At 35.0% G+C, this 21594-nt stretch overlaps 2 pseudogenes; both read left to right on the forward strand.

Moving 5' to 3' along the window:
* The first annotated feature begins 12197 nt into the window (after positions 1 to 12197).
* LOC131069364 (uridine 5'-monophosphate synthase-like) lies at positions 12198 to 12999 on the forward strand (annotated as a pseudogene).
* Positions 13000 to 16837: 3838 nt separating this feature from the next.
* LOC131069363 (uridine 5'-monophosphate synthase-like) lies at positions 16838 to 17682 on the forward strand (annotated as a pseudogene).
* Positions 17683 to 21594: the final 3912 nt, after the last annotated feature.

Genomic DNA, 21594 nt, shown 5'->3' on the forward strand with positions numbered 1-21594 from the left:
GCCTGTATCACCTGTGTGATTGATTATGATAGGGAAAAGGAAGGCATCGTTTATTCTTTTATAATGTGCTTTTGCATTACCTAGAGGAAGTTGGGTGTAATACTCTCATACCTTCTTTTGTCCTTCCTCATCTTTGAGCTAGCCCTTTGTCTACAAGATTGGGAATTTTCCTGCTCGAGTCGCTACCCAGACAACATATGAAGTGAAGAAAAATTGCTTCGTCTTATGCACATTTACCAATTGCCCGTGTATATTGTCAGATAAGATCTGAACCCAATCGAAATACTTTTTGTCAATCAAGACAATAGTCATATAATGAAACATTCGTGGGTAGAAGTGACGACAATCTGTCTTGCCGAAGGGCTTGCTTAGCATGATAGTCAAGTCACGTTGTGAATCCTTAAAATCTTCCCTCAAGATGTCATTGGCTTTTAATACTATTTTCCTCTCCTCCTTGGTTAACAACATCTCTTCCTCTCTCGAAGGAATCCCAAACACATATCTCAACATATCAGCAAATAAATCTATAACTTTCCTTCCTTGAGCATTAGTGCACTTCCTAGTATCTACATTGTAGAAGTGTGCCACAGTCATGATAAATTCAGGGGCTTGGATGGATCAAGGAAAAACAATAGCTTCTACCAGTCTTGATCTTTTGATCCTCCTGTAAGGAGCCTCTAGTCTTGGTTTGTCCAGTTGTGTTGCAATGTCTTATAATTCCACATGTCCTACCTCTGTATCTGTTACCCATCCAATCTGATCATCCAATTTTGAGACATAAGTTTTCCCCTGATAATGGTACTTCATGGTTGTGAGGAGTCTATCCAATTCCTTGCCTTTCTCGGTGTAAGTTGAGTCCATCTAATTTTTCAAACCTACAAGAAAGAACCATAAATTAGCCTATCACACCTCAAATATATCAATTAAATTACCCACTTTGGGACTCTGAGGTCCCAGGGTAGGAACACTCTTTCTCAAATAATTGACGTCAGAACTCCAAGGTTCTGAGATTTTGAGGTGAGGATGGGCTAAAAACATGACCTGAAACTTCAGGGTTTCGAAGTTCCGAGGTGGATCAAAACAGTGGAATCCAGGACTCCGGGGTTATGAAGTTCCAGGGTAATACAAGGCTAGAACAATAAAACTCAGAACCCTTAGGTTCCTGGGTGGACTAAGCACACAGCTCATTCGGGACTTTGGGGACTCGAAGTCCCGGGGTAATACAAATAATGACCCACGAGGAAATAACTTTGGAACTCCGAGGTTCCAAGGTTAGATGTAGTTCAAAAATTGGCCAAAAGGGAACGTCCAAAACTCCGAGGATCCGGGGTTCGGAGGTGAAAGCACAATCCAAAAAGATTAACCTTGGGACTCTGGGGTTCTGGAGTTTCGAGGTGAAAATAATTACCAAGCCCAGAACTTCAAGGTTTGAAAACCCTAAGGATGCAGGAAGAAAAGAAACATGAAAAAACGAGAAAAACTAAAAACAAATCTAAGCTAAAAAAATAAAAACAAACTAAAAGAATAAAAGATTTACATTAGAAAACACGAAAAGGAAAAGAAATCTACCGACCTAATTGAAGAAATCCCTCAAAAACTCGGTGATACGGAGGCGCGAAGTCGGGAGGCAGAGCAAGGAAATCGGAAAACCTGAATGTGCAAATGAACTCAAAAGAGTTCATCTCCTCTATTTATACCCCTGATTTATCGTCCGTACAATCAAGTTAAACACAACCTCAGGAGTTTGGGGTTCCGAACTTTTGAGGTGAGAGCTAAAAAATACAAACAAACCTCAGGACTTCGGGGTTCCGATATGAGAAAGAAAAGAAAGCAAAACAACTTCGAGACTTCGGGGTTCCGAAGTAACTAACAACAAAACATGAAGAACTCAGGATTTTGAGACTCCGTAGTCTTGAGGCTTCAACGACAAAAAGAGACAAGCCACAACTTCAGGACTTCGGGGTTTCGGGGTTGTGAAAAACACAAAAAACAAAAACCTACCTTAGAACTTCGGGGATCCAGGGTTTCGGGTTCAAAACAAACATAACTTAAACAAGAGCCTACTTTGGGACTCCGAGGTTCCGGGGTTCTGGGGTAGGACTTAAAAAACAAACAAAGGACTCCTTGGGACTCCGGGGTTCTGGTGTGTCTGGGCAGAAAAATAAAAAAAACAAAGCTAGAGAAAGCAATTAAAAAGAGGGACCCATATTTCAAGACAAAGAAAGTAATGGGGTAAGGTATGCAGGGCATAACACAATCCTCATACTACCCTTTCTCATGAATTTTCATTACAACAACAATGACCTCCCGACTAATCCTGAGTAGAATATCACCATCCGCTCCTTTTATACATCTCTGAGCAGGGTCATATCTATTCACGCACTCCAAAACTAGCTCAGGGTCATACAATTCCAAAAGCATATAAATTAAGCTTTCCATGCACCAATATCACAACAAAATATGAAGTTTTGGTCACAGGAATGAAGATGGCCATAGAGTGGAACATTACATAGCTATAGGTCTTTGGAGACTCTCAGCTCGTCATCAATCAAATCAATGACGATTATTAAAAAAAACATTGAAAAGCTAATGTCTTATAAGAAGATGGTTGATGATGTCAAGAAATACTTTGTTGAATTAACTTTTCAACAGATTTCGAGGAATGACAACAAAGCAGCAAGCACCATGGCAACACTTGCTTCTCTATTGCAGACAGGAAAATCAAGAGTGTTACAAATTCTTGGTGGAAGAGTTGTTTTACCTGCACATAATTGTCCCGATTCCCAAACTAGTTGTCACCTTGTTGGGCATGATTCATCTCACTATGGCCAAAATTATTGTTGAAATGTGGCGACTAATTAGCAAAGTACTATACACTCAGCACGTATCCTTGTCGGGGTTCGGGGCTGGGTCGGGCCCCGAGTAGGGGTTTGGGGGCGACAGCCCCCGAGAAAAGATAGGGTTTGGGGGCGGGAACCGCCGAGAAATTTTTTTTGGGGTTTTTTTTTTTTAATGAAAACTGACATTGTGATAAAACCCTAAAAAGGCCGACTTTTTTTTTCCCAAAAAAATGCATGTTATAAGCGGCTGGGATGCTTAAGGCATTGTAAGATTGATGTACTATTTTTGCTGGATAATAAGAAAGATTGGACGACTGTGTATGGTGGACGTAACCCATTCTGGGTGAACCACATTAATTCTCTGTGTTATCTGTGTCTTGTTTTATTTCTTTATCTTTTGTATTTAAATCTACATATAATTGTTAGTTCATATTTGCTTCGGATTTGCTTGAAACCCTAACAATTGGTATCAAAGCGAGGTATTCTGTAAATTGGCAGGACTCTCAGATTTGAGTGGGAGCAATGGAGGATTCCAAATTCAAGGTCGAAAAGTTTAACGACCAGAATTATTAGTTATGAAAAATGCAGATGGAGGATTACCTGTATCAAAAGGATTTGTGGTGGTCATTGGAAGGAAAGGCAAAGAAAGCGACCACAATGTCAGATGAAGAGTGGGACATTTTAGATAGAAAGACACTGGGATCCATTCGATTTTGCCTTGCGCCGTCTATAGCATTCAATATAATAGAAGCAAAAAAAGATGTAGATTTGATGGGAACATTGGCTAAGTTGTATGAGAAACCCTCAGCTTCAAATAAGGTATTTCTTATGAAGTGTTTGTTTAATTTGAAAATGAGTGAGGGAGGATCTGTAGCGGAGCACTTAAATGAATCTAATACAATTACTAGTCAATTGTCTTCAGTAAAAATTACCTTTGCAGAAGAGGTTAGGGCTCTCTTGATTTTATGTTCTTTGCTAGAAAGCTGGAATAGCTTGGTTATGATTGTAAGTAACTCTATCTCTGGTAAAAATACTTTGGTATTTGATGATATTGTTGGTGTTATCCTAAGCGAGGAAATGCGAAGGAAAAGCACAGGTGAGACTCCAACATCATCAAGTAGTGTTTTGAATGTGGAGAACGGAGGAAGATCAAAGGAAAGAGGAAAAGGCCCTTGGAATGAGAGGTCATGAGGGAAATCAAAGAAAGGACATTCTCAATCTAGAGGAAAGAAAGATTGCTGGTACTGCGGAAAGTCTGGTCATCTAAAGAAAGACTGTTGGTCTTGAAAAAACAAACAAGGAGACAAAAATGAAAATGACAGTAAGGAAGCTAATATTGCAAGTAATACTTTACAAGATGCTTTAATCTTATGTTTGGATAATGATAATGATTCCCAGGTAAAAGATTTTGGGGCTTCATTTCATGCTACACCCCATAAAAAATATTTTCTAGATTATGTTCAAGGTGATTTTGGATAGGTATATTTGGGTGATGATGAGCCCTGTCAAATTGTTGGAAAAGGAAAGATAAAGATCAAGTTGCAGAATGGAAATGACTGGTTTCTGCAGGAGGTAAGACATGTTCCTAACTTAAGAAGAAATTTAATTTCTACAGGGCAACTAGGTAGTGAAGGTTGCATAGTTACCTTCTCGGACAATATCTAGAAGGTCAGTAAAGGATCATTAGTAGTAGCTAAAGGTACGAAGGTAGGCACATAATATCTGTGTACTGGTAACACTTACTCTACCTTAGCTGCTACAGATAAAGTTACTGCAGGGACAACAACAATAGATGTTGCAAGAACAGATTCGATAATGTGGCACCATAGACTTGGGCACATGAGTGAGAAAGAGATGAAAATCCTTCACTCCAAAAATCTATTGCCAGAACTAAAGAAGATTGATTTAGAGTTATGTGAAAACTATATTTATGGCAAACAGAAAAGAGACTGATTTCTCAAGGTTGGGAAAGAGAATAAGAGTGAGAAGTTAGAGCTTGTGCATTCAGATGTATGGGGACCGGCTCAAGTATCATCTTTTGGTGGCTCTTGTTATTATGTTATTTTTATTGATGACTCGACCAGAAAAACATGGGTATATTTCCTAAAACAAAAATTAGATGTTTTTGAAACTTTTAAGAAATGGAAAGCTTTAGTTGAGAATGAGACAGGAAAAAAAGTTGAAGTGTCTCAGATTGGATAATGGAAGTGAGTATCGCAGCAAAGCATTTGAAGATTACTGCTCCTTAAATGGGATTAGAAAGCAGAAGACAGTTCCATGAACTCCACAAGAAAATGGTGTGTCAGAGAGAATTAATAGGACTATCATGGAACGCGCGAGGAGCATGAGATTGCATGTTGGATTACCTTTACATTTTTTGGTAGATATTGTACATACTGTTGTCTATTTGATAAATAGAGGACCTTCAACCCCTTTGGATGGTGGTATTCGAGAGGAGGCATGGACTAGTAAAAAGGTAAATTATTCTTTTTTGAAAACCTTTGGTTGTGAAGCTTTTATCCACGTTGATAAAGAAAACAGAACCAAGCTTGATGCTAAATCTCAAAAATGTACCTTCATTGGATATGAGATAAATGAATATGACTATCGATTATGGGATTTTGAAAATAAGAAAATAACTAGAAGTAGAGATGTTATATTCAATGAGAAGGTTATGTATAAAGAACAGATGCAGGAAAAGAAGCATGAACAGGACAAGCAAGAATATGTGGTGTTGGATGAGATTCCTGAAAATGAAATGCCACAGGTACCCGATGCTCAGCAACAACAGAATGTCCCACAAACTCCTGCAAGTGTTAGACGTTCTACGAGGTCAAGTAGACCCCCTGAAAGATTTTCTCCTTCTTTGTATTCTATATTATTAATTGATTCTAGTGAACTAGAAGAATATGAAGAAGCAATGCAGGTGGATGCCAAACAACAGTGGGAGCTAGGCATGAAAGAGGAGATGGACTCCTTGATAAAAAATAAGACTTGGGACTTAGTCCCTTTACCTGCAGAAGAAAGAGCCTTGCCTAACAAATGGGTTTATCGGCTGAAGGAGGAGGAAGGAGGTCAAAAAAGATATAAGGCCAGACTTGTGGTAAAAGGCTTTGCACATAAAAAGGGTATAGATTATGATGAAATATTTTCTCCAGTTGTAAAAATGACTTCAATTAGAGTTGTACTTAGTCTTGTGGCTGTAGATGATTTACATCTTGAACAATTAGATGTGAAAACAGTTTTTCTCCATGGAGATTTGGAGGAGGAAATTTACATGTTGCAACCACAGGGATATGAGGTCAAAGGTAAGGAGAACTTGGTGTGCAGGTTGAAGAAAATTTTGTATGGCCTAAAGCAAGCACCTCGACAATGGTATTTAAAATTTGATAGTTTCATGGCTGAACGCGGTTATCATAGATGTCATTCTGATCATTGTGTATATTTTAAGAGATTGGATGATGGGAGTTATATTATCATGTTGCTTTATGTTGATGACATGCTTGTTGCTGGTTCTAACATGGAACACATAAATGATCTTAAACAGAATTTAACCAAGTCATTTTCTATGAAGGATTTGGGTGTAGCTAAGCAAATTCTGGGTATGAAGATTACATGGGACAGAAAAAATAGAACCTTGAATTTGTCCCAAAGTGAATATATAAAGAAGGTGTTGAAAAGATTTAACATGCAGGATGCAAAAGTAGTTAGTACACCTTTGGCTAGTCATTTCAAATTGACTACGGAGATGTGCCCAAAGGCACAGGAAGAAGTAAAGAAAATGTCTAACATCCTGTATTCATCAGTTGTTTGCAGTCTGATGTATGCAATGGTATGCACAAGGCTAGATATTGCACATGTAGTGGGAGTTGTGAGGAGGTTTATGAGTAATCCGGGTATGGAACATTAGAATGCTGTGAAATGGATCCTTCGGTATTTGAAAGGAACCACTACGAAGGCATTATGTTTCAAAGGATCTAATGCTGCTCTGAGTGGATTTGTTGACTCTGATCTAGCAGGTGATATTGATTCACGGAGGGGCACTGCAGGGTATGTTTTTACTATAGGGGGAACTGCAGTCAGTTGGATTTCTAGGTTGCAAAAGGTTGTTCAATTTCAACCACTGAAACTGAGTATGTTGCTGCTACAGAAGCCAGCAAGGAGATGATTTGGTTAGAATGTTTTCTGGAGGAATTGGGTCAGACACAGGAGGATCGCCCATTGTATACCGATAGCCAGAGTGCCATTCATCTTGCGAAGAACTCTGCTTTTCATTCAAGGACAAAGCACATTCAGCTCAGGTACCACTTCATCCGAACTGTTTTGGAGGAGGGTCAGTTACGGCTTGAGAAGATTCACACAAGTGAGAATCCTGTCGATATGTTCACGAAGGTAGTTCCATAGGATAAGCTGATTTCTTCATCAGTTTCTATTGGTCTTCTTGATTAATAATTGTGGAATTTATACCAATCGATTCCTAGTGTTTTATCCAACAGATGTTGCATGTACAGTGGTGCCATGTAATATCAGTCTCCAAGTGGGAGATTGTTGAAATGTGGCGACTGATCAACAAAGTACTGTACACTCAGCACGTATCCTTGCCAGGGTCCGAGGTTGGGTCGGGCCCTGGGCAAGGGTTTGGGGGCAGCAGCCCCCGAGAAAAGCGGGGGTTCAAGGGCGGGAGCCCTCGAGAAAAAAAAAATTGGGTTTTTTTTTTTTTGATGAAAACCGACATTGTGATAAAACCCTAAAAAGGCCAACTTTGTTTTTGCCAAAAAAATGCATTTTATAAGCGGTTGGGATGCTTAAGGCATTGTAAGATTGATGTACTTTTTTGCTGGATAATAAGAAAGATTGGATGATTGTGTATGGTGGACGTAACCCATTCTGGGTGAACCACGTTAAATCTTTGTGTTATCTATGAGCTATTTTATTTCTTTATCTTTTGTATTTAAATCTGCATATAATTGTTAGTTCATATTTGCTTCGGATCTGCTTGAAACCCTAACAATTATACATACCTAAAAGATAATATCCTCCCTCCTGACTTGTAAAAGAACCAAAAGAGAAACTTTATCTGCTAATATTCCCATTATACTCTTGTCGTGGACACCCTTTACAAACGAGGTTTGAACGGTACTCTCTTAAGATGTCTCGAGTAAGAAGAATTTGAGAAGGCCTTAAATGAAGTCCATAATGACATTTGTAGCATTCATTCAAGTGGTCTTACCCTTTCAAAAAAACTCATACGCTTGGGCTATTATTGGCCAACTATGGAACGAGATTCTTTTCAAATAGCTAAAACATGCAAACAATGTTAGATCCATGGAAATTTGATTCATGCACTAGCATAAGAACTTTGTGTTTTGGCAACATCTTGGCCTTTCTGCCAATGGGGTCTTGATCTAGTAGGAAAGATACATCCTCCTTAATCTAATGGTCACAAATTCATCCTTGTAGCTACAAAATATTTCACAAAATGGATTGAGGCAGCACCTGTCATCAATATCACATGAAAACAAATTGCTACATTTATCTTGAACTACATCATATATCGCTATGGCATACCCATGACCATTATCACTGATAATGGGCGACCGTTCAAGAACCAAGATATACAAGAGCTATGTGAGAAATTCAAGATCCAACATAGATTCTCCACACCCTACTATCCACAGGGGAATGGGCAAGCAGAAGCATCAAACAAAACTATTCCGAAAATCCTCAAAAACACAATAAATGATGTTGGCAGAGATTGGCATATTCAATTGAACCCTGCTTTATGGGCCTATCATACCAATATCTGCACACCAACAGGTGCCACACCTTTCTCTCTTGTCTATGGATCCAAAGAAATACTGCCAATAGAAGTAGAGATACCTTCTTTACGAGTGTCATTAAAAGGCCTTATCTCAGATGAAGAACAATGAGTATCTAAATTGCAAGAGTTAGAATTGATCCATGAATGAAGACAAAATGCCTTTGATCATTTAAAGGTATATCAACAAAGAATATGCCGAAATTGTAATCACAAGGTCAAACCACGAGCCTTTCAAGTTGGAGAACTAGTACTAAAGGAAAATCCACGCAACCAGTCAGATTGAGAAAAGAAAGGGAAGTTTGAACCAAACTGGTTGGGTCCATTTGTGGTCAAAACAGTCTTTGTGTCAAGAGCATATCAAATATCAACACAGGATAGGGATCAGCTCGGCGAACCCATCAATAGCATGCATCTGAAAAAGTTTTATGTCTGAAAAAGCAAAAATCCCAAAATAGTGAAAAAAGTAGAAAAATAAAAAAATAGTGGAAAATCAGAAAATACTAAAACAACAAAAACAATGAAAAAAATCAAATATGCGAAAAAGTGCAATAAAAACATATGGTGAAAACCCAGCAATAGGTGTTATCTGTCAGCTAGCTCTTCGATCTATTAGTTCATGCATCCTTCTGCTTGCATTAATTTTCCATTAGCGTTGTTCATATCCATAATAAGGCTTTGTACATATGTAGGCATCACAACTGGTTTCTCACCATGGTTTGGATCATTGGGTAAATCATAATGAATTTGATTCTAGGCTTCGGGTAAAATACTGCACCTAGCTGGGGGCAAAATTTTTGATCATTTTGAGCTTAATCAAATAGGCAGAGAAATAGTTAGGCAACTCTTGTCAAGAGAAAACTGAGACACATCCAATGTTGAATATGAGATCAAATTATCAACCATCAAACTATCACATGTCAGTCTAAGCACATCACACACTTTTCAATGGATGATATCTTTTGGATAATGCTTTTAACACTTTGGTTCAACTTTATATCTTGATTTTCACTATCGTGATTTCTGAGTGACTCCAAGATGTCTTTGACTAGAGGAACAAGGAAGGAACATGATATTTTTCTTGTTTGTTGTCTGTAAATTAATCATGTTCCATGCCAACAAACCTTTAATATTTGATTGTGATCCATAATTACAAATTTTAAGTATGTTAAGTGAACTATCATCTACCAATTATAAACTAAATTTGACTGTGACCAATATTTACAAATCTAAAAAACTTGACGTGGTTATTGATTATTTATTGCATTCAACATTGGTCCATGTTTACAAATATTAAGAATGTCGAGCTAAATCTAGTCTATCAACAACATGGGTTTGATTTTTTTCAAGCATTATTAGCATTTTAATGCAGAGCAAGAAAAATAATAAATATATTAGAGGTTTAATATTTATATCAATTTATCATTTTATTATAACTCTATTTTATTGTAGAAATATATAGTATGATTAATTATATTTTATATATTATTAAAATTTGAAAATATTGTCAATATAAAATAATATTGTAGAATTGCAATTACACAAACACAGTATACCAATTATCTTTATTATTATTTATTTTGTATTTTGTATTTTATAAAGTCAATTATGTAAATATATATAGTATAAAACATGTTTATTTGTGTAAGTTTGTACTTCACATTTTGATATAAATTATTATTTTTTGGTCGAAGGATTATTTAAAAATGTGATTACAATAGAATAATAAAAATATTTTAAATATACATTTGATCATTTAAAGGTATATCAGCAAAGAATGTGTCGAAATTGTAATCACAAGGTCAAACCATGAGCCTTTCAAGTTGGAGAACTAGTACTAAAGGAAAATCCATGCAACCAATCAGATCGAGAAAAGAAATGGAAGTTTGAACCAAACTGGTTGGGTCCATTTGTGGTCACAACAGTCTTTGGGTCAAAAGCATATCAAATATCAACACAACACGGGGATCAGCTCGACGAACCCATCAATAGCATGCATCTGAAAAAGCAAAAAATCCCAAAACAATGAAAAAAACTGAAAAATAAAAAAACAGTGGAAAATCATAAAATACTAAAACAACGAAAACAACGAAAAAAAATCAAATATGCAAAAAAGTGCAATAAAAACAGATGATGAAAACTTGGCAATAGGTGCTATTTGTCAGCTAGCTCTTTGATCTATTAGTTCATGCATCTTTTCCATTTTTATCTATCCTCTCCCCTCTCTCTTTTATCTCTCCATATCTCTCTCCTCCTCTCCATATTTCTTTCCTTATTCTCCATCTTTGTCTCTGACTCTTTATATCTCTATCTTCTTCTTCTCTATCTCTATCTTTATCGCTTTACCCATCTCTCTCTCACTCTTCCCCCCTCTATCTAACCCTCCTTGTATTAGTATCTTAACCTTTCTCTCACTCTCACCACGTGTTGTTGGTAATGAAAATAAATTTTCTTCTCAATTTAAAGGTTTTGTTTCAATTATGATTGGATCGCTATAAGTGGATGCATAATTTATTTGAAGCTATCATTTCTCTAATGAGAATTTTGTTGCACAAACAACATTATAACCTAACAAGTGACCTCATGTATTACCCAATTATATGCGAAAAAAATAGACCAATGTTTTTCCTAATTCACGTTACACACCTCTTTCAACATACCCATTGCACACTAAGGTGCAATTGCTAGTTAAATATTTTATTTAATTTTTTTATTATTTCACAATAAATATGCTCAAAATAGTAAAAACAATCTATTATGTTACTCCAAACAACAAATACAATAATAATAATTTTTTAAATTAATTTTTTTTAATATACTCTCAATCTCTGATCAACTATTAAAAAAAAACTAACAATAATAAAATATTTAAAAATCTTATAAAAATTAGGACCTAATTGTAACAAAACAAAAAAAAAGAAAAGAAAAGAAAATTTGCTAACTCAGGTCCACCCTCATATAAACACTTGTTTTTTCACCTTTTAATTTACAAATAGGTAGGCAATGAAGAATTTTTCCACATCGCTGCAACTGAAGCGTGTCGTGTCGTGCTGCCAAGGAGTAAAAAACGATAGCGAAAAAGGTAAGGACACATGGACGAACCAATTTCCTATACATATTGCAAATGATATATTTTAATAATATTTTAAAATATATTTTAATATCTTTTATATATTAAAAACATTCCATTAAAACGGCCCAAAATTGATGGAGAATGGGCATGCTACCACAAATTTCACAATTACAACTATAAACAGGATTTCATCTAAAAAAACGAGGGCCTTGTGTAGTCGTTTGTGTTGATATAGTGTTGTCGCACCATTCCAGAAAATAAGTAATCTATAAAGAATTATAAAGGCGAATGGGCCCTCTAAATGGCTGCCAATATAAGTGGCTTGTGTAGACTGTAATCACAAGTGATTTCTCATTTACAGACTTGAATAAACACCTCTAACCTCCAAGGAGAAATGATACCCTGAAAAAACCATCATTTATTTCCAACCTCAAAGGAGAATTGATACCAGGAAAAACCATCATCTATTTCCATGGAAGAATTGATCCTAGAGCTTTACAAAGTAGAAGCTGTAAAATTTGGAGAGTTCAAGCTCAAGAGTGGGATTACATCCCCCATATACATTGATCTTAGACTCATTGTATCATATCCACATCTTCTCAAGCTGGTTGCAAACACCATATGGCAAAAGATATCTTCCCTTAAGTTTGAACTTCTTTGTGGGGTACCCTACATTGCCCTACCCATTGCAACATGCATGTCCCTCAACCACTCCATTCCCATGGTGATGAGAAGGAAAGAGGTGAAGGACTATGGCACCAATAAGTCCATTGAAGGGATGTTTGCTCCAGGCCAGAGTTGCCTGGTTGTGGAGGACCTGGTCACGAGCGGAGCATCTGTTCTGGAGACTGTGGAGCCCCTAAAAACCGTGGGTTTGGATGTCACTGATGTTGTGGTACTCATTGATAGAGAATGGGGAGGGAGGGATAATCTGGCTCAAAATGGGATCACGTTGCATTCTGCCCTTAAGCTTACTGAGATGGTGAGTGTGCTGGTTAAGAATGGGAAGCTCTCTTTGGAGGTTGTTGAATCAATAAACAAGTTTTTTAGGGGAAAATCAGACCACGGTGCCATCATTCATGCCTAATATTGTAAGGAAAAGGATTTCTTATGACGAGAGGGCTCTTTTGGCTCAAAACCCAATTGGAAAGAGACTTTTTGGGCTCGTAGAGAGAAAGAAGACTAATATGTCCTTGGCAGCTGATGTGTCTACAACCCAAGAGCTTCTCAGCATTGCAGAATATGTAAGTTTGATTTTCGTTCCTTAAAAGTTACATTCAGTTTTGTTTTAATTGTTTATGTTCTTTTTAGCTGGATAGAAGGTTTTTGTTTTTATGCCGAAGGCATACCCTATATGAAGTTTTCCACTTACATTGTGAAATCAACAATTCAAATTTGAGGAGAAGGATGCAAGACTACAGAATTAATCACAACCATTTATTTAAATTTATATTAAATTTTAAAAAGATATATTGAATGATAAAAAAATGAAAAAAAAAACATATTTAATTATATCAGTTAATTAGAAAAAGAATGTTCATAAAGGAAAAACCTAATAAGAATATTTTTTCAATATTATTTATTTTATTAAGATATTCTATCTTGTTTTCTAATTTTCTAAAAAAGAAAAAGAAAAAGTAAGAAAATAATTGTTTAGTTATTTATGTCTTTTTATGAAATTACAAATAATAATTAAAAAATATTAAAAATAATTTAATTTATTATTATTTGTCTTATCAAAATGTTAGTTGTTGTAGAATAATCTTATTTAGAATTAAAATATTTCTTAATTTGATGAGAATGTTTTTAATGTTACCTTCTTTTATTAGATATTTTTATTTATTAAGTTAAAATTTAATTTTAATTATTTATGTTTTTTTATGGAATTACAAATAATAATTAAAAGATATTAGAATTAATCTAACTTGTATTTTTGTCTTATTAAAATTTTATTTATTCTAGAGTAGTTAAATATTTAAAATTTATTTTAATTTATATAATAAAATAAATTCCAACTTAAAACCTAAATTAAATGTTTAGAACAAGAGAGCAGGAGAGAGAAACCAACTATTGATTAGTCATTTCATACCAATAATTTATAGATAGTTGTGTCCTCGAAGACGTATACTAAGGGTAACATGCCATTTGATTATCATCTCCATCTATACCTCTCTCTAGGCTATCTATATCTCCTTACCTCTCCCTGTATGTCTCTCTTTCCCCCCTCTATCATTCTCATTATATCTATCTCTGTATCTCTCCCTTTCCCCCTCTCGCTCCCTCTTTTTATATATCTCTACTTCTATGTCCTCTTTCTCCCTCTCTCCCTCACTATGTCTATTTATAAAATTTTATCCCTCTATATATATCTCTTTCACTCACACACAGTCCATATTTCTCCTTCCTTATCTTTATCTCTATCTCTGTCTCTATCTCTGTCTCTATCTCTATCTCTATCTCCATCTCTAGTTCTTATACACTCTTGTTCCCTCTTCTCTCATACTCTCTCTCTATATCCCTCTCTACTTCTTCACATATAACTTCCTATATCTTTATCTTTCTATCTCCATGTCTCCCTCTTCCCCTTTCCATTTCCTTCCAACTCTTCCTCTCTCTCAGTTTGATTTCTCTATATTCCCCCCTCCCTATCACTCTCCCTCTTTCTAAGGTCTAAACCTTTTTATCTATTAGTTGTCTTTGTCACCTTGTTTATCTCTCTCTTGCACCCTCTATCTCTATCTCCATACATCTATATCCCTCTATGAATTTATATATTACTCTCTCTCTCTCTCTCTCTCTCTCTCTCTCTCTCTCTCTCTCTCTCTCTCTCTCTCTCTCTCTCTCTCTCTCTCTCTCTCTCTCTCTCTCTCTCTCTCTCTCTCTCTCTCTCTCCTCTTCGTGTATATCTCTACATCTCTCTATTTATCTTCCAATAGATGCCCTCTATCTCTATCTCCATACATCTATATCCCCCTCTGAATTATATATTACTCTCTCTCTCTCTCTCTCTCTCTCTCTCTCTCTCTCTCTAATCCTCCCCATCTCTCCCTCCCTCATTCCCTCCCTATCCCCCTATATATCTCCTTATCTATATCTCTCTCTCTCTTCCTCTTCATGTATATCTCTACATCTCTCTATTTCTCTTCCAATATATGTGCATCTCTCCCTTTATCTCCTCCTATTTCTCTCACCCTCTTTCCATATCTATTTGTCTATCCCTGTATCTCTTTGTTTGTCAATCTCATTATATATCTCCCCCACTCTTCTCCCCCTCTCTCTATATGTCCTTAGATATCTATCTCTTACTCTATATCACCATCTATTTATATGTATCTCTCCCTCTTCATTTACAGATCTCTCTCTATCTCTTCCTCTATATCCCCCTGTCTTTCTATCTTTCCATTTCCCTGTACCTCTCTTGACCTCTCTATCGATTTTCTCTCATCCTCTCTCCTTCTATCTTCATCCCTACCCATATCTTCCTCTCTCCCCTATTCTCTAGACATTCCTCCTTTTATCCATCCATCCATCTCTCTCTCTCTCTCTCTCTCTCTCTCTCTCTCTCTCTCTCTCTCTCTCTCTCTCTCTCCGGACCTCTATTTATCTATGTCTCTTTTCCTCTCTCTATATCTATCTCTCCCTATCACTTCTTTCATTTATCCCTCTAACTCTATCTAGTTATCTTTATATCTCTCTACCACTATATCTCTCCCTCTCTTTATATATTACTTACTATCTATATCTTTGTCTCTCCCTTTCTATCTTTTTATTTTTCTTTTCTATTTTTATCTATCCTCTCCCCTCTCTCTTTTATCTCTCCATATCTCTCTCCTCCTCTCCATAATTCTCTCCTTATTCTCCATCTTTGTCTCTAACTCTATTTATATCTCTATCTTCTTCTTCTTCTCTATCTCTATCTTTATCGCTTTACCCATCTCTCTCTTACTCTTCCCCCCTCTATCTCTCCCTCAGTCTATTAGTATCTTAACCTTTCTCTCACTCTCACCACATGTTGTTGGTAATGAAACTTGAATTTCTTCTCAATTTAAAGGTTTTGTTTCAATTATGATTGGATCGCTATAAGTGGATGCATAATTAATTTGAAGCTATCACTTCTCTAATGAGAATTTTGTTGCACAAACAACATTATGACCTAACAAGTGACCTCGTCTATTACCCAATTATATGCAAAAAAAATAGACCAATGTTTTTCCTAATTCACCTTACACACCTCTTTCGACATACCCATTGCACACTAAGGTGCAATTGCTAGTTAAATATTTTATTTAATTTTTTTATTATTTCACAATAAATATGCTCAAAATAGTAAAAACAATCTATTATATTACTCCAAACAACAAATACAATAATAATATTTTTTTAAATTATTATTTTTTTAATATACTCTCAATCTCTGATCAACTATTAAACAAAAACTAATAATAATAAAATATTTACAATATCTTATAAAAATTAGGACCTAATTGTAACAAAACGAAAAAAAAGAAAAGAAAAGAAAGTCTGCTAACTCAAGTCCACCCTCATATAAACACTTGTTTTTTCATCTTTTAATTTACAACTAGGTAGGCAATGAAGAAATTTTCCACATCGCTACAACTGAAGCATGTTGTGTCGTGCTGGCAAGAAGTAAAAAACGATAGTGAAAAAGGTAAGGGCACGTGGACGAATCAATTTCCTATACATATTGCAAATGATATATTTTAATAATATTTTAAAATATATTTTAATATCTTTTATACATTAAAAACATTCCATTAAAACAACCCAAAATTGATGGAGAATGGGCATGCTACCGTAAATTTTACAATTACAACTATAAACAGGAGTTCATCTGTAAAAATGAGGGCCTTGTGTAGTCGTTTGTGTTGATCTAGTGCTGCCGCATCATTCCAGAAAAGAAGTAGTTTGTAAATAATTATAACGAAGAATGGGCCCTCTAAATGGCCGACAATATAAGTGGCTTGCGTAGACTATAATCACAAGCGATTTCTCATTTATAGACTTGAATAAACACCTCTAACCTCCAAGAAGTAGTGATACCTTGAAAAAACCATCATTTATTTCCAACCTCAAAGGAGAAGTGATACCAAGAAAAACCATCATCTATTTCCATGGAAGAATTGATCCTAGAGCTTTACAAAGTAGAAGCTGTAAAATTTGGAGAGTTCAAGCTCAAGAGCGGGATTACATCCCCCATATACATTGATCTTAGACTCATTGTATCATATCCACATCTTATCAAGTTGGTTGTAGACATTGTATGGCAAAAGATATCTTCCCTTAAGTTTGAGCTTCTTTGTGGGGTACCCTGCACTGCCCTACCCATTCCAACATGCATGTCCCTCAACCACTCCATTCCCATGGTGATGAGAAGGAAAGAGGTGAAGGACTATGGCACCAAGAAGTCCATTGAAGGGATGTTTACTTCAGGCCAGAGATGCCTGGTTATGGAGGACCTGGTCACGAGCGAGGCATCTGTTATAGAGACTATGGAGCCCCTAAAAATTGTGGGTTTGGATGTCACTAATGTTGTGGTGCTCATTGATAAAGAATAGGGAGGGAGGGATAATCTGGCTCAAAATGAAATCATGTTGCATTCTGCCCTTAAGCTTACTGAGATGGTGAGTGTGCTGGTTAAGAACGGGAAGCTCTCTTTGGAGGTTGCTGAATCAGTAAGCAAGTTTTTAGGGGAAAATTAGTTCACGGTGCCATCGTCTGTGCCTAATGTTGTAAGGAAAATGACTTCTTATGGCGAGAGGGCTCTTTTGGCTTAAAACCCAACTGGAAAGAGACTTTTTGAGCTCATGGAGAGAAAGAAGACTAATCTGTCCTTGGCAGTTGATGTGTCTACAGCCCAAGAGCTTCTCAGCATTGCAGAATCTGTAAGTCTGATTTTCGTTCCTTACAAGTTACATTCAGTTTTGTTTTAATCGTTTATATTCTTTTTGGCTGGATATAAAGTTTTTATATTTATGCCGAAGGCATACCCTATATGAAGTTTTCCACTCACATTGTGAAATCAACAATTCAAATTTGAGGAGAAGGATGCAATACTATAGAATTAATCACAACCATTTATTTAAATTTATATTAAATTTTAAAAATATATATTAAATGATAAAAAAATGAAAAAAATACATATTTAAATATATTAATTAATTAGAAAAAGAATGTTCATAAAGGAAAAACCTAATAAGAATATTTTTTCAATAATATTTACTTTATTAAGACATTCTATCTTGTTTTCTAATTTTCTAAAAAAGAAAAAGAAAAAGTAAGAAAATAATTGTTTAGTTATTTATGTCTTTTTATGAAATTACAAATAATAATTAAAAAATATTAAAAATAATATAATTTATAATTATTTTTCTTATCAAAATGTTAGTTGTTGTAGAATAATCATATTTAGAATTAAAATTTGATGAGAATGTTTTTAATGTTACCTTCTTTTATTAGATATTTTTATTTAGTTAGTTAAAATTTAAATTTAATTATTTATGTCTTTTTATGGACTTACAAATAACAATTAAAAGATATTAGAATTAATCTAACTTGTATTTTTGTCTTATTAAAATTTTGTTTATTCTAGAGTAGTTAAATATTTAAAATTTATTTTAATTTATATAATAAAATAAATTCCAACTTAAAACCTAAATTAAATGTTTAGAACAAGAGAGTAGGAGAGAGAAATAAACTATTGATTAGTCATTTGATAACAATAATTTATAGATAGTTGTGTCCTCGAAGAGTTATACTAAGGGTAACATGCCATTTGATTATTATTTCCATCTATATCTCTATCTAGGGTATCTATATCTCCTTACCTCTCCCTATATCTCTCTTTGCCCCCTCTATCGTTCTCACTATATCTATATCTGTATCTCTCCCTTCCCCCTCTCGCTCCCTCTTTTTATATATCTCTACTTCTATGTCCTCTTTCTCCCTCTCTCCCTCGCTATGTCTATTTATCTAATTTTTTCCCTCTATATATATCTCTTTCACTCACACACAGTCCACATCTCTCCTTCCTTATCTCTATTTCTATATCTCTCTCATTCACACAAACACATACTCCCTATTTCCCCCTTTCCCTTGCTATCTCTATCTCTATCTCTATCTCTATATCTATATCTATCTCTATCTCTATCTCTATCTATACATCTCTCTCTGTCTCTATCTTTGTCTTTATTTCTATTTCTATCTCTATCTCTATCTCTATCTCTATCTCTATCTCTATCTCTATCTCTATCTCTATCTCCATCTCTAGATCTTATACACTCCTCTTCCCTCTTCTCTCCTACTCTCTCTCTATATCCCTCTCTACCTCTTCACATATCACTTCCTATATCTTTATCTTTCTATCTCCATGTCTCCCTCTCCCCCTTTCCATTTCCTTCCATCTCTTCCTCTCTCTCAGTTTTATCGCTCTATATTCCCCCCTCCCTATCACTCTCCCTCTTTCTAAGGTCTAAACCTTTTTATCTATTAGTTGTCTTTGTCACCTTATTTATCTCTCTCTTTCTCTCTATCTCTATCTCCATACATCTAGATCCCCCCCCCCCTCTCTCTCTCTCTCTCTCTCTCTCTCTCATCCTCCCCATCTCTCCCTCCCTCATTCACTCCCTATCCCCTATCTATCTCCTTATCTCTATCCATCTCTCTCTTCCTCTTCGTGTATATCTCTACATCTCTCTATTTCTCTTCCAATGTATGTGCATCTCTCCCTCTATCTCCCCCTATTTCTCTCACCCTCTTTCCATCTCTATTTGTCTATCCCTAGATCTCTTTGTTTGTCAATCTCATTATATATCTCCCCCACTCTTCTCCCCCTCTCTCTATATGTCCCTAGATATCCATCTCTTACTCTATATCACCATCTATTTATATGTATCTCTCCCTCTTCATTTACATATCTCACTCTATCTCTTCCTCTATATCCCCCTATCTTTCTATCTTTCCATCTCCCTATACCTCTCTCGACCTCTCTATCGATTTTCTCTCTTCCTCTCTCCTTCTATCTTCATCCCTAACTATATATTCCTCTCTCCCCTATATCTCTAGGCATTCCTCCTTTTATCCTTCCATCTCTCTCTCTCTCTCTCTAGACCTCTATTTATCTATATCTCTTTTCCTCTCTATATCTATCTCTCCCTGTCACTTCTTTCATCTATCCCTCTAACTCTATCTAGTTATCTTTATATCTCTCTACCACTATATCTCTCCCTCTCTTTATATATCACTTACTATCTACATCTTTATCTCTCCCTTTCTCTCTTTTTATTTCTCTTTTCCATTTTTATCTATCCTCTCCCCTCTCTCTTTTATCTCTCCATATCTATCTCCTCCTCTGCATATTCCTCTCCTTATTCTCCATCTTTGTCTCTAACTCTATTTATATCTCTATCTTCTTCTTCTCTATCTCTATCTTTATCGCTTTACCCATCTCTCTCTTACTCTTCCCCACTCTATCTCTCCCTCCTTCTATTAGTATCTTAACCTTTCTCTCGCTCTCACCATATGTTGTTGGTAATGAAACTTGATTTTCTTCTCAATTTAAAGGTTTTGTTTCAATTATGATTGGATCGCTATAAGTGGATGCATAATTAATTTGAAGCTATCACTTCTCTAATGAGAATTTTGTTGCACAAACAACATTATGACCTAACAAGTGACCTCATGTATTACCCAATTATATGCAAAAATATAGACCAATGTTTTTCCTAATTCACCTTACACACCTCTTTCGACATACCCATTGCACACTAAGGTGCAATTGCTAGTTAAATATTTTATTTAATTTTTTTATTATTTCACAATAAATATGCTCAAAATAGTAAAAACAATCTATTATATTACTCCAAACAACAAATACAATAATGATTTTTTTTTTTTTTTTTTTTAATATACTCTCAATCTCTTATCAACTATTAAAATAAACTAATAATAACAACATGTTTAAAATATCTTATAAAAACTAGGACCTAATTATAACAAAACGAAAAAAAAGAAAAAATAAAGAAAGTCTGCTAACTCAGGTCCACCCTCATATAAACACTTGTTTTTTTTCATCTTTTAATTAGCCGATAGGGTTTTTTTTAAGTGGACTTCCCTGTCCACATCTGCCAGGCAAACCTGTCTCACATCGGTAAACAGCCTTAATCCATCATCTAACCATTTTCAGGTAAACGGGAAAAAATGAAACTACTTTAAAATTTTAATTATGGTCCACATCGAATTCTTGTAAAAAAACTAAAACTATTATAAAAATTGTTTAAAAAAAAATCCATTGAATAAATTGTTACGATGTTAGCAACTTTATGGATTCTAATTTTAATGGGAGAGTAAATATTTGGAGTATGAGCTTGTAAATATGTTAGTGTAGTTTGATTTTTGACTAAGAATCTAATATGCAATATAAGGTATAATTTAGGATGTAGAGTCTACTTTGTAACTAAAATTCACTTCGAGATATTTATATTTCAATGTTTTTTTTTAATTTACTACTTTTTTAACATTTTAAGATTTTAGAGATTTTTTTGTAATTTGTAGTTTAGAAAATTGATGATAATTCACAATTTTCTATTTTAAGAATAGTTTTCAATTTTATGTTGCAAGACAAAATTTATATTAAAAAATAAAGAAAGGTTGGGGCAATTTCCCTAATTGGCCAGCTCCACTCACTCAGCGAAATAAAATAAATCCTTTCACTGTGTAATATTAAATGTTTATTTTGATTTGGTAAAATTAATTTTAAATTTAAAAATTAACATTTAAATTTTAATGTTTTTCAAATTTAATCTATTATTATTTGTAAAAAAATGTTTAGAAATTTAAAGTTGAAG

Source organism: Cryptomeria japonica, chromosome 10 (assembly GCF_030272615.1).
Source record: "Cryptomeria japonica chromosome 10, Sugi_1.0, whole genome shotgun sequence".
Classification (NCBI taxonomy): Eukaryota; Viridiplantae; Streptophyta; class Pinopsida; order Cupressales; family Cupressaceae; genus Cryptomeria; species Cryptomeria japonica.